The sequence below is a fragment of the Bubalus bubalis genome, chromosome 2 (assembly GCF_019923935.1).
Source record: "Bubalus bubalis isolate 160015118507 breed Murrah chromosome 2, NDDB_SH_1, whole genome shotgun sequence".
Lineage (NCBI taxonomy): Eukaryota > Metazoa > Chordata > Mammalia > Artiodactyla > Bovidae > Bubalus > Bubalus bubalis.
The window spans coordinates 101,878,859-101,893,318 of NC_059158.1; positions in this window are offsets into that span (position 1 = coordinate 101,878,859).

Sequence of the window (14,460 nt, forward strand, 5' to 3'; positions counted from 1 at the left end):
AATTTATTTTTTAAAAGTGACAGAAATAAATGATTACTAGGAAGCACATTGAGGAAAAAAGATATCCTTTAATCAAATTTAGTTTGCCTTAGTTACATTCTTATTTCCATGGTGGCTAATACTTGCTTGGATTTTAAATTTTGCAGTGCTTCTCTTTTAAGGTTCTCTTATAATTCTCTGACTTTCCAGTTTTTTTCTTTCTACTGCTTCCATTTTTAATGAAAATAATTTGAAATTTCAAATGAAGGATTCTAAGTCCATTGCTATGGGTGCTTTGTAAAGTATCTATTAACAAGGTCTTTTAATCAAGATGGAAGATTTATATCTGAAAGCTATCCCCACCCACTTCTTGTCTAGTAACCTGGCACAGAATTAGTCAAGCATATGGAAATGTGGAGATGTCCTATCTGAAGTCTCAGTTCTCATTTATCATGCTAAGGAAGTGGAAGTCAGCTGAAATTAGTCACTAGGCTACACCTCTTGGATTTTACTGCATCCATTATTCTTCAGTAATAGCAGTAATAGAGTAACTCCCAGGGAGGTGTTTTTCTTGGATAAATCCTTTCCCTCTTTGTAGTCTAACCATATCAGCCATTTTTTTGTTTCTTGGTGTCTTTTCCAACCTTTGGGCCTTTGCACATTCTGCTACAAAGGCCTTGGGGCTTTTGTTCTTTCTAGCTGGAATAGTTCCTGCTTGATTTTTATTGCATTGATTACTGTTCATCCTGTAAATCTCAGCTTAAATGTGAGCTTTCTTTGAAGGCCTTTCTTAACTACCCCAGTTTGGTAGATTTTTCAAGTAAACCAACCATAAGAGAATCTGCTTCTTCCTAGAAGTTAGCTCAGTTGCAATGAATGAGAAGTAAAGTCTTTCTGTAAATCTTTCTCTCATGGATGAGGGGCCCACCACAAGACTGCATCTGCCTTGTTGGATCACTATGTCCCGGGTGCCTCGCACAATGCCTGGAACGTAGGTGTTGCACAGTAATTATTTGTTAAAAAAAAAAATAAAAGAGAGATTTATGAAGAATGATTATCTTTCAATTCCTTTAGTCCAACTTTGAAAGAATTAGTACATAGAAATTATTTTTAAAATGTCCATGAGTTAATATAGTTTTATAAAGTCATATTTACAGTATCTAGCATCATACTTAGAAGGTACTAGAATCATAAGCTTATGGGAAAAGACAGTAGCATCATCAATACCACTTTGGTACCAGTGATACAGGGGAAAGTGATGGTCTGGAATCAAGACACATGGAGCATCATACAGGTGGTGATCAACAAACACATTTGAAATAGTTTTAGATGTTTGAATTTGGTAAAAACTGGCCTTTTGTACATTCAGCAAGTAATAAAAAACACTATGGAAAATCCTGCAATATAAAGAAGTGAATAAAAAGTATCTTAACTGCCTGCAATCTAAAGGGCAAAACAGAATGAGGAGTGGAAAATATGGAAAAATAAGCCAAGTGTGACTGACATTGAAAGTATAGCCAGAGCCCTGCCAATTCCAGGGGGGGATATGACTGGAGAGCAGATAGAAACTTGTGGAGGTAGGAATATTCATGGCATGTACAGAAAATGGGAAAAAGCTCAGCTGAAGAGGAAATTTGAATGTCATATTTAAGGAATTTTGAGGGTAAGGAAAACATAATTCATGTTTGTTTTATTTTTGCTTTTATTTTTCAGCAAGTAATCTTGAAGTCAATGTGGAAAAGAAATGAAACAAAGCAAGGAATGAGACATCAGTTAAGAATCTATTGAAACAATTCAGGTAAGAGTTGATCAAACTATGTTTTGTGTTATGAGTAGATCAAATTTACAAAATAGGAAATATTCCTCAGATAATTGATATGAACACTTTCAAGTAGTTTTTTGTTGAGTATTATGAAAAGTTTACCATGACTAGTGTTTAGAGATTTATAAAAAGCTAAGATTATTAAGAGGAGAAGGAAGTGACAGAGGATGAGGCAATGGGATGGCATCACTGACTCAATGGACATGAGTTTGAGCAAACTCCAGGAGATAGAGAAGGACAGGGAAGCCTGGCATGCTGCAGTTCATGGGGTCATAAAGAGTTGAACACAACTTAGCAACTGAAAAACAATAACAAGATTACTAAACAGAAAGTCAAGGTTTCTGCAATCTTCATATTTTATTGCATTTGTACTATAAAATAAAATTATCTTTCTATCATTTCATCAAAGAAACAAAGATGTACAGAGAAAGTGTCTAAGACAAACATGTTTAACTTCCTTCTCTCTCCCAGGGTGCTGCCTACAGGCCCTTCCCTTTGATAATTATACATTCTTCAGCTTTTGTTTAAGCTGGACCTGAAGGGCCAATATACTCACAGGGTGGAAAATGCCAAGTTACAATTATAGTGAAAGCTATCACTTTGAATTCCCTCAATTTTCATTCTAAAACGTCAGTTACCTGGCATGAACTATTACTCTAAAACACAACTTAGTAATCACTTGGCCTGAATTCAATGTATACATTCTTTTGTACGGTGAAAAGTCACAGATATGATTGATGACTTTAGAAATAGTCATTAAAAAGTACATAATAATTTTTGTTATAAAAACCATTTATTAATAGTAGGGTAGGAGAATGTTGTTATGACAGTATGCAGAAGGTATTAGACTGTGTATTTATGTTATTTACTTGGCCAATATTTGCTCATGTGGACTTTTAAATAAGGAAAAAGGGCAATTTAAAAGTTAATATTCATAATTACTGGAAAGACTGGGAAATAAAGTAAGTACAAAGAGCAAAATAATATCACTTATAATCCTTCTCAACATTGATATCCTCTTCTAATTAATATTTATATTTTGGCATATTTCCTTTCAGTCAAATATATATAAATAATTAATCTACTTGCAATCATATTGCATACAATTTTGTCTTTATTTTGATTTCATTATTATGTTGTAAGGACATCTCCAAATTATAAAAATCTGTTTGAATATCTCATTTTAATGGGTAAATGTTATTCAGAATTATGGGTGTATGAGAATATGATATATCATTTTTAACTAGTCTTTGATATGTTTCCAAATATTTTTGCTAATATAAAATAATTCTTTGACATGCATCTTTCTATATAAATCTTTTCTCAGATCTCTGATTATTTCCTTAAAATAAATTTCTGTTCAATAGAGTTTTACATCAAATTAAATAATCTTTTAAGAAATTCTTAGTGCACAGCACCGAAGAGCCTTCTAGAAAGTTTGTATCACTATAGAGTCCAACCAAAAGTTTATTTAATTGAAGTTTTTGTCTTTTCTTTTTTGTATGTATTTGACTTTAAGTGTCGGAAAAGGCAATGGCACCCCACTCCAGTACTCTTGCCTGGAAAATCCCATGGATGGAGGAGCCTGGAAGGCTGCAGTCTATGGGGTTGCTGAGGGTCGGACATGACTGAGCAACTTCACTTTCACTTTTTACTTTCATGCATTGGAGAAAGAAATGGCAACCCACTCCATTGTTCTTGCCTGGAGAATCCCAGGGGGAGCCTGGTGGGCTGCCATCTATGGTGTTGCACAGAGTTGGACATGACTGAAGTGACTCAGCAGCAGACTCTAAGTGTATTGACCATTTTTTGTGCTTATTGTTTTGGTTTGTTCTATGAATTGCTAATATTAGTTAAAATGTCCTTTTATTTTCTTATTATTATATTAATCTAATAGTCTTTTTATTGAAGCCTATTTTACATGAAAAGTATTATCTCCTTTTTATGGATAGAGTTATATAGTTTCTAAATTGCTGGCCAGAATTATAAAATCATTTGTTTGTTTCATAGAGAATTGTATGGCTTCTATTTTGTAAATAAGTCTTAGTATATCTTATAAAAATTTAGTAAATTTTGGTAGATTTAATGAATGTATCATCCCCATTGAACCTGAATATGAATTGTAGATACAAGTAAGCCTAGATTAAATTTAAACACTAGTTAAAAATTCAATGTGGTTGAATTCCTAGAAATCATGCAAAGTCATTATTGCTTACAATGACTTTTATAGTTGACTGATGGTCTTTTTATAAATAGGATTCACAGTGTTTCACTTTATTTTATGGTCTGAGTGATAACATACAAAGCACTTTACCTATACCACATGTTAATATCAGGTGCTGGCATCCAGTTACAACATGCAAAAGAGTATTAATTATCTACAAGTTGTGGCTAAGGAGAAGATTTGAAACTTAGTAAAAAATTTGGGTTCAGAGAATCTATCTCCATATTTAGCTCTGACCCCCAGGAAAACCCAAGGAAGGCAAGTGTGAGCTTGACTACCATGAGTTTAAGCAGGAAGGCTTTCACCTGCTCATCTAGACAGTGTCTCCATGCAGTTGCTTACCCATTTTTCTTGTGGTTCAGGTCCCTCCCTCCCCCTCCTTCCTTCAATGAATCTTCTCAAATTCCTGCATTTCTAACAGAATAACCATGTAACAGCTGTTTATTACTGAGTAGAAACTTTCCCTGTTAGAAGAGGCATGTGTGAGCTCTCTTGTTTGCCAAATTATACCAGATATTTTCTGTTTGCTCCCCAGGTTCACTGTCCACTCTTCTCTGTCTCTGGAGTCCACCTGTATGAATGACATCAACAGGGCTTCCATTCTTCTATTTGTTTTTGGTCAGTGGGAGAATGAGAAATAAAGAGACAGGTTAGGGTGTTTATTTTCCTGGATGAACTGCATAGGAGGTCCCCTGCCTTAGCTAAGTTTTTGCTCAATGAACGATGGCCTTATCTATGTAATTCTTGCTTTCTACTTACTCCAGCGAGCTTTTCCTCCATCATCTCTTTAGTTTTTGGTGTGGTAAAAGTGCTACCGCTACCGCTGCTACTCCTAGAGTCCCTTAATATTCCTTCAGTTCGGTTCAATTCAGTTGCTCAGTCATCTCAGACTCTTTGTGACCCCATGGACTGCAGCACGCCAGGCTTCCCTGTCCATCACCAGCTCCCAGAGCTTACTCAAAATCCTGTCCATCGGTGATGCCATCCAACTATCTCATCCTCTGTCATCCCCTTCTCCTCCTTCCTTCAATATTTCCCAGCATCAGGCTCTTTTCAAATGAGTCAGTTCTTTGCATCAGGTGGTCAAATTTTTGGAGTTTCAGCTTCAGCATCAGTCCTTCCAATGAATATTCAGGACCGATTTCCTTTAGGATGGACTGGTTGAATCTCCTTGCAGTCCAAGGGACTCTCAGGGGTCTTCTTCAACACCACAGTTCAAAAGCATCAATTCTTCAATGCTCAGCTTTCTTTATAGTCCAACTCTCACATCCATACATGACTACTGGAAAAACCGTTGCTTTGCCTAGATAGACCTTTGTTGGCAATGTCTCTGCTTTTTAATATGCTGTCTAGGTTGGTCATAACTTTTCTTCCAAGGAACAAGCATTTTTAAATTTCATGGCTGCAGTTACCATCTGAAGTGATTTTGGAGCCTCCCCAAATAAAGTGTGTCACTGTTCCCATTGTTTCCCCATCTATTTGCCATGAACTGATGGGACCAGATACCATGATCTTAGTTTTCTGAATGTTGAATTTTAAGCCAGCTATTTCACTCTCCTCTTTCACTTTCATCAAGAGGCCCTTTAGTTTTTCTTTGCTTTCTGCCATAAGTGTTATCTTGATTCCAGCTTGCACTTAGCAGTTTTAGTTATTACTTGATAATTACTGATATTCAATTGTTTTACCTCTTCTGTAAGCCAATTATATTTGTTATCTCTTAACATGTAACAAATTACCTCAAAATTTCTAAGCTTAGGACAGTAATAAACAAGTTTTTATTTCACAGTTTCTATGGTTAGGTTCAGGAGTAGTTTAGCTGGGTAGATTTGAAAGACAGTTTTCTGGGGTTCCCTCATATTTCTGTTTTATTGAGAGAAAGTCACAATTGCCTTTACTCTGAGCTCTCTTTTCAAGTACATTTGTACAGTGACCTGCCTTGGAAGACAAATATTCTTCATCACTTAAGCAAAGAATAGACATCCTTACTGCCCATAATAAAATAGTCTTTTCCTAAATTCAGATTCCTGCCAGGTAATGCAGTCCTCTTATATGCAGGTACCACCTGGCCTTGTTCACATTGCTTTATGGGAATTAAAATTCAAACCAGTAAAGAAAATACTAATACCGTGATTATTGTTCCTGCTCTTAATAATAATGCTGTATTTCTGACTCAGGAATCTTGAGTCTTCTTCAACTGCAAATATCCATGAAAATGAGGCAGGCTAATATGTTAATTGGCAATTAGGGTAAAATCTTAGACTCTCCACAATTCTTGACCAGTAGTCCTTGTTCAGGGTCTCTTGTGAGCTTTCAATCATGGTATTTGCAGGGACTGTAGTCATCTGAAGGCCTGACTAGATCTGGAAGATCTATTTCCAAAATGACTCACTCAAATGGCTGGCAAGTTTATCCTGGTTGTTGTCAAGAGATCTCAGATCCTTGCCACATGGAACTCTCCATAAGTTGGCCTGAGTATCCTCCCACCATGGCAGCTGGTTTCCCCAGAGGCAATAATCCAAGAGAAGCAAGATGGAAGGCACAGTGTCCCATGACCTAGTCTCAGAAGTTACACTGCCATTTCTACAGTATCATGTTAGATTCAATGAACAATACATCTGCTCAGTATGAGAGCTAACTACACAAGCACAAGAATACTGTGAGGCAAAGATCATTGTGGCTGGATACCACATAAACCCTTCTCTAAAAATCCCAGTATGTGTCTAATATCTCTTTCCTGACTGAAACCACAACCCAAATTTCTCTACATGCTCTTACCTCTTTGTCCCTTTAGGCATGTTTCTATTTGAATTTTCTACTTATTGTCTTGCTTAATTCACACAGTAAGACCTTCCTGGGATCATTAATTCCATTTACAAGCAAACAGCTTAAAATTTTCAAGTACTTTGGCCAAAATCTTGCATCCAGTATGAGACTAAAGAGACCCCCTCGATCGAATACTCCCTCCAGTATTTGAAATGCTTTCTGGATAAGAGATCTAAAAATGAATTGAATGCAATAATCTTGAAATCTTATTTTGTAAACTAGACTAATATGTAGACACTGTAGACAAGTGCTTAAGTGGCATAATTTAAGGAATGTGTCTATTGAAATATTTTTTCATTCTCCTACCAACATATCTCTAAAAGGTCTACTGTAAAATATTATTGTGGGGCAGCCATCCAGGAATTTCTGCATTTTGTTTTGATTAGGCCTTATATTTTATCAGAAGAGCCATGTATTACCTTGGCCTTATGTTACCAGTTTTATAAATTATTATTTTAAAATTGTTTATAATTAATCCCTAAACTATCAGGTAGTAGAAAGCATACACACATAAATTGATTTTATATGACACAGAAGCTTGAGAAATACCAGAGATCTATACAGTTTTATGCAGTGGGAGTGTTAAACAGTTTGGGAGTATATTTGAAAGTGCCCTATAGAATTGCAGTAACCATAAGAAATTCTGTCCCTACCACAAATTCTACTCGAGTTTACCCTAAGAGCAGAAATGCACTAATAACTCACTTTTTAATGAAAAAAAAAAAAAAAAAAAGTTAACAGTTGTACCGTTAATATTGAAATAATCTCAAATTGCTTTGAATTACTTCTTTTCTCTTAGTGAAATTAAAGTAGATTGCAACAGTGGTTTGAAGTATTCTGAGGTTAAAAATTTTATAAAACAGACCCTAGCCCATTTTTTAGTAAAAATATATGTAGTTTTTGTCAATGTGTTGAACTGAAAATGTGAACTCTGGGAGATGGTGATGGACAGGGAGGCCTGGCGTGCTGCAATTCATGGGGTCACAAAGAGTCGGACACGGCTGAGTGACTGAACTGAACTGAAAATTAGCTTACATGTATCTTTATTTTAATTTTTTTCATTATTTTCTTCTAACTCATTTCTGTAACAGTTCTCTTATTTGGCAGCTTCCCTAACAGATAAAGCTATGGAGTTTTCAAATTCAATAATCAAGATTGGAAGGGAGACATCACTTGACCACCAAAGGACCTCAGATCTTAGCTTATGGCAAGTTTTTAGAGCCATCAATCTTCTAAAGCAGCTAGCAGCTTGGAGTTCTTTTGTAGCTGCCTGGGATAGGTGCTAAGTTATTAGTGTAAAACAATACATTCTGGAAATTTTTCAGCTCTTTACTGTGAAGTTCAAAGTATGAATGCACTCATTCTTTCAAGGTATCTCAGGGGAAAGAGACACAACAGAGAGAGAGAAAGAGTGAGAGAAATGAACACAGTTGTACATTGCATACTAGGATTCCTTGTATGTGACATTTAAAGCACACTGTTTTGAATGATGATTAATAAACTTTCATGAAGCCCCTGAGACAGATAAAAAAGAAAAGCCAGGTTAACCCAGTCTCTGCTGCCAGAGCTGTTGTTCAGTTTTAGTGTTTAGCCTGTCTGAGTTCTTATCTTGGTAGTTGAGCATGGATTATTCTATTAGACCATGGATTATCTATTAGATAATAGATAGTCTATTATCTATTAGATTTAGGTTGTGGAACAGACTTCAGTTGGGACAGACTTCAGAGAGGGTAGAATCACAGATATTCTCACAAAATGCCCGTTTCCTCTCCCTCAGCCAATTGTCTCTGGTCTTCTCTTGCCAGTTGTTAATTGTTCTAAGATTGGGGTAATGAGACTAAGTAAGATTTATATCCCATCATTGGAGACTGGTTCTCTCCCTCCCTCCCTCCCTCTCTTCCTGCCTTCTTTTCCTCCTTCATCTCTTCTTTTTTTCTTCTTACTCCTCCTTTTTCTCTTTCTCCGTTCTCTCTCCCTCCCCTTGTGTCTCCTCCTCCTTTGTCCTGTCCTCCTTTCTCTTTCTTTTTTTCTTCCTTGCTAAAGGAAGAAAAGCCCCAATTACAATGTTTTTAATTGAACTAGAGAAGCCCCAATTACATTTGTCAGCCATTCTAGGACCACTAAGGAAAAGTAGTCATGGAATAATAAGCCAGAGAGATGGGATAATTAAGTCTACTGATGACATCTATAAATAATTCTACCTGTCCTGCTTGGACATGCTCTAATGTGAGGGCAGGAATAATCAATATCCTTATTACTAAAACCACTCTGAGTAGGATTTATTTTACTTGCAGCTGAAATAATCCACTCTGGCACAGAAAACACATGGAAAACAGGTTGATCACGGGCCTGGCATAAGTGACTTTTTGGTCATCCTCTGAATTGAGGTAGAAGCAAGAAAAGTGGAAGTACTTAAAAAATTGTATGTACTTCAATAAATGTCTCAGAGAGATCAATTTGTTGCAGTGACTGAAATAGAAAAATACGTTGGAAATATAATCTTGGGGAAAATATGCCTCCTCCATGCTTGTAGGTGAATCTGTAGTGGCAAGTGTCATATTGTCCTCTAGGAAAACACAGGAGAAGGCGATGGCACCCCACTCCAGTACTCTTGCCTGGAAAATCCCATGGACAGAGGAGCCTGGTAGGCTGCAGTCCATGGGGTCGCTAAGAGTCGGACACGACTGAGTGACTTCACTTTCACTCTTCACTTTCATGCATTGGAGAAGGAAATGGCAACCCACTCCAGTGTTCTTGCCTGGAGAACCCCAGGGACGGGGGAGCCTGGTGGGCTGCTGTCTATGGGGTCACACAGAGTCGGACACGACTGAAGTGACTTAGCAGCAGCAGCAGCAGCAGGAAAACACATCGGGGACAACCGTTATGCCCCTGCTCCACTCAGGCAGTTCTTCTCTTATCAGTTTAATATATGTCTCTGAATGAGATTTTTCCTGAAAAATAAAGAGGTTTGCAATCAAGTATTAGATTGAAAACTACTATTTAGCAATAAATCTTCATTCTTTGTTTTATGGTAGAACACAATAAGTGTCCAAGTAACCACTTACCTTGTCTCATCCATTTCCATCTACACCTGATTCTGGGCAAGGTCATCATTGGTTGTTGTTTTCATTTAGTCTGTCATCACCACCCTTTTCAGGAGAGGATGAGGAAAGAAGTACTAAAAGAAGTACCACCATGATTTCATCTCCTTGTCTTTTCTTCTCCTCTTCATTGCCACTGGGCAAGGACTTCCAAGTTTTCAACTTTCAACACAGATCTTCAACCCACTTACATAGTCAGGTTATTGTTTCCTCCAGGTATAAACGGAACTTTAAGAGTTAAGTTCCCTGGCGGTTCAGATGGTAAAAAATCTGCCTGCAATGCAGGAGACCTGCGTTCACTCCCTGGGTCAGGAAGATCCCCTGGAGACGGGAATGGCTACCCACTCCAGTATTCTTGCTACTATATTAGAGAATTACATGGACAGAGGAGCCTGGCACTTCATGAGGACACAAGGAGTTGAACACTACCATCAGTTTTTGCATTACACTGTTAGAAAAAAAGTGTTTTTCATATTTTTACAATTACCAGTTCTCTTTTTTTCTTATTTTAAACCTAAGAAGTTTATGTATGAATTTGTTTATTTGTTTACATATTTTTGTGAGATTAGGTGCATAGCAGTTTTTTGTTGTATCCAATAACACAATATATTGATTTTGCTGTTTAAATCAGCAAATTTTCTGCCAAATTATAAAACAGCAATTGTAGCAGAAGCATCAACAGCAACCTTCAGAAAGAGAACAACAAAATATTTGTTCTCAATCCAGGATTTTTACATATAACTCAATTGCTTTGGTAAAATATCTACTGGCAAAGCTGAATCTAAATAGCATTTCGGATGCATCCTAAACAGCTTGCCTGAAGACTGAAGCACACTCTGCTTATATACTTTCTGAAATCTATCTATATTTTATTTTGTCTTGGAAAAAGATTAAAGAATAGAATTATATTAGAACTGGTGGAGGCATGATCCATGCCCCCTTGATTATATTGAAACATTAAAATGTCATCAGCATGTTAATTTTGTCATCTCAACTGCACGAGATTTATTCAGCACTTCTATCTATTACATTACTCTGGAAACACAATTTATTCTGATTGTGGAAATGTCATAGGCAGCAACTAAAAACATCTGGAATTCTTAGTTTAGAAAGAATGCCTGGTTTCAATAATGCTATTTCAAAATTAATTTTATCTATAAAGAAGGCAGGAATCAAACATTTTAAAATTATTCAAATTGAAATATTCATTTGGCTCACCAATTTTAACTGAGAGATCAAAAATCAAAGAAAGAAAACATTGAGAATAGAAAGCATTATTTTTTAATGGTTAGGGAAATAAAATGATCTCCAATGAAAGTCTAATTTCAGAAAAATATAGCGACCTTTTTTTGTATGTTTGTTTTTCCTCTTCATTATAGCAAGAGGAGCTTGACTACATCTGTGACACATCTAGAAAGTAGATGCAAGGGAGGGAGATGGGTAATTAATCCTAGAAAGACAGAAGGCACAAAAGTGTCATAATGGCACAATGAACCAGTTTTGTTTCAATGTTTCATGTTTTCCTTTATAAAAATTCGTAAATAGAGTACATTTCTTTGCTGCTGCCAAGGTGAAAGTCACTTGCCTGATAAATTGTATGGGGGGCACTGGGTGAGGAAAGAAGCAAAGGTTGGTTAGTGGTAAATTAGGGATTTTTCTTAGTAAATATACCCATTATTCGTTATCTGAGAAACCCAAGTCCTGAAAGCTCTGAAAACTGAAATAAATGCCCATTGGATAGTAGATACTGACCTGATCTAAAGTAAGGCTATTTATTTTCTTTAACTCATTTACCTGAATATTCATAATTTCACTGCAGAATCACGAATATGGTCAATTGCAAGGTGCTGCTCCAGACTGTATAGAGAATGCTTTGCAATTCCATTCTAAAATTTGAAAAACTCTGAGATTGAAAACACATCTGGTCCTCTGGTCAGAAAAGTTTCAGATAAAAGAATGCTGGATTGGTAGTAAATTCTAGAGATTTCCCCCTATACCTCCCCCTACCATCACCCAAACAGGTTGTTTCCAGCTTGTCTGGGCCTGACTGTGAGGCATCGTGCTTAAGTCTTAGCAAAATTTTAACTTCAGTTTCCACATTTAGCAGTAAGTTATTTTGGCAAACTGCATGGACAACAAATATATTATTACGCATTGGAGGGTATATATTTAATTTTATTTATTTATATTTTGGCTGTGCTGGGTCCTTGTTGCTGCATGGGCTTTTCTCTTGTTCTGAGCAGGGGACTACTTTTAGTGTGGTATGCAGACTTCTTATTGCAATGGTGTCTCTTGTTGCAGAGCACAGGCTCTAGAACATGAGCCCTTCAGTAGTTGAGGTTCCCAGCCTTTAGAGCACAGGCTCAATAGTTGTGGTGCATGGGCTTAGTTGCACCATGGCATGTGGGATATCCTGGACCAAGGATGAACCCATGCCTCCTGCATTGACAGTTGGATTCTTTACCATTGAGCCACTGGACAGGGGAATGAATATATTTAGATGTACTGAGAAGTCATGGAGACAGTACAGAGAATGTCCAGTGCCATCACTCTGTTTCCTTAACACTTTCCTGCTAACTGATGTCACCTAGACCAGGGTGCTTAAATATCTGTGTTGGTTAGCAAATAAAGTTGTTCTCTTTTCAGTAATTTCCTTCTTAGGCTCTGCACACTGTTTATGTTTTTGAACTTTAATTCTTACAGTAAATAAGTGAAAGGGGTATTATTTTTGCACAATTTAGAGAGGACAAATGTTCATTCAGGGAAGAACACTAGCTTGTCTAAGGCAGCAGCTCTTAAACAGTAGATCTAGGTGGATAACTTGGATCCGAGGGCCTCTAAAGCACAGTTCTTTTCAAAGCACACCGTCATCTTCAGCTCTGGCCTGTTGGCCCCTAGTCAGCAGAATTTGTCTTCCTCCCAAAGTTCACAAATAATCTTCTGGCTGAAGGTCAACCCCTCTCATTTCCTTAGGAGAATGTGGAAAGTTGGGAAGAACGTAATATAGAGTTTAGCGAGATGAGAAGACGCAGAGGTAAAAACTTACTTTTACCACTTCTGAAGTTAATAAACAAGGCCTTTTACTACTTCTTTCTCTGTTTATGCAAAGACACTCCATTAGCATTGACAAGCATTCTTTGTCTCCTAAGTGTAAAAGAGAAAGGATGGAGCTTTAGAAGCTGCTTAAAAAAAAGTTCTACCCTTTTATCTGGAAGAACAAGCTGTAAAATACCCTTAGAAAACCATTTAAGAGGCTGAAAGGAAGAATGATTGTGAGACTATTGCAGTCTGTTTGTTTGCTTTTAACACAGTGGCTTTGTTGATGTCACTCAAAGGCGTGCTGAGAACAGAAAGGGGAGAAATTCTACCTGGAAGCAGCTAGTAGTGGAGCTGAATAAATAAATCTCTCCTCAGAACTTCTTTCTCATTCAGTCCCTACTTCTACACTCACAATTTAGCTCCCATCGTGGTTTGGAGGGATGCCTGGAAGGTGGAGACTGTTTTAGGAAGATATGTGTGCATTCTGAGTAAAAATCTATAAGTGTCATTACACCTAGTTAAACAGTTCACAGTCATCCTAGAGTTACCCTCTTTCAAACCTCCCAAAGATCTCCTATAAGAAAGCATCATATAGATAGCAATCCCCAGATGAGATGTGTTTAGTCATAGCATCACTAGAGTACATGAGAAATCAACTTATAGTATTTCTATTGTAGAAATTGAAAAGTATTCTTATGATATTTGCAAGTGAAATCCATTGACTATATCAAATATGTATTTCTTCCTGTATTAATTACAGAAACATTGATCAAAAGAAGTTTTCCAGTCTTCAAGTGGCTCTGAAGCTCCTTCCAGCTTGTGCTGCTGTGTCTTTAACACATGGTTTCCAAGGTCACCATGGCAAGGCAAAGAATGCGAGAATCACATTATAGGGGTGTGCCATTCTTGGATGTTGCTTATATCATTCTGTACCATACTACACTGGCCAGATGAGAATTAACATGTGTACCATAATCATGTTACTGAATCCAAGCTTGGTCCGCCTGCCACACAATAGGCCAATAATCAGGAGATGAGATACTGAGGCAAGAAATGGCAATTTTAATTGGAAAGCCAAGAGTCTGAGAAGATGGCACGTGGGCTAGGGCCCTCGGGTACCATCTTATGGGGTCTGGGTGCCAGTTTCTTTTATAGGACAGGGACAGGGAGGAGATGAGGAAGTAAAATAAAAAGGCAGTTAGTCTTGCAAAATACCTTTTGCTTGGCCAGGTTTGGGGAGGGGATGTGGTAATTTCTTCTTTTCTGAAGCTATTCACAGGTGGGCAGGGTCAGAATGTCTCCCTGTGAACTGAACAAAGGAACTTTAACATTCAGACAGAGCGACAGGTTCCTCAAGACAGGCCATTATATCCGCTTACCGCTATAGATAGCATCCTTTCAGGGATTACAATAATAGAAACCGTGAAAAGTAAGGGTGAAAGGAACGGATCCAACATGGAGTTGGGTTTTGC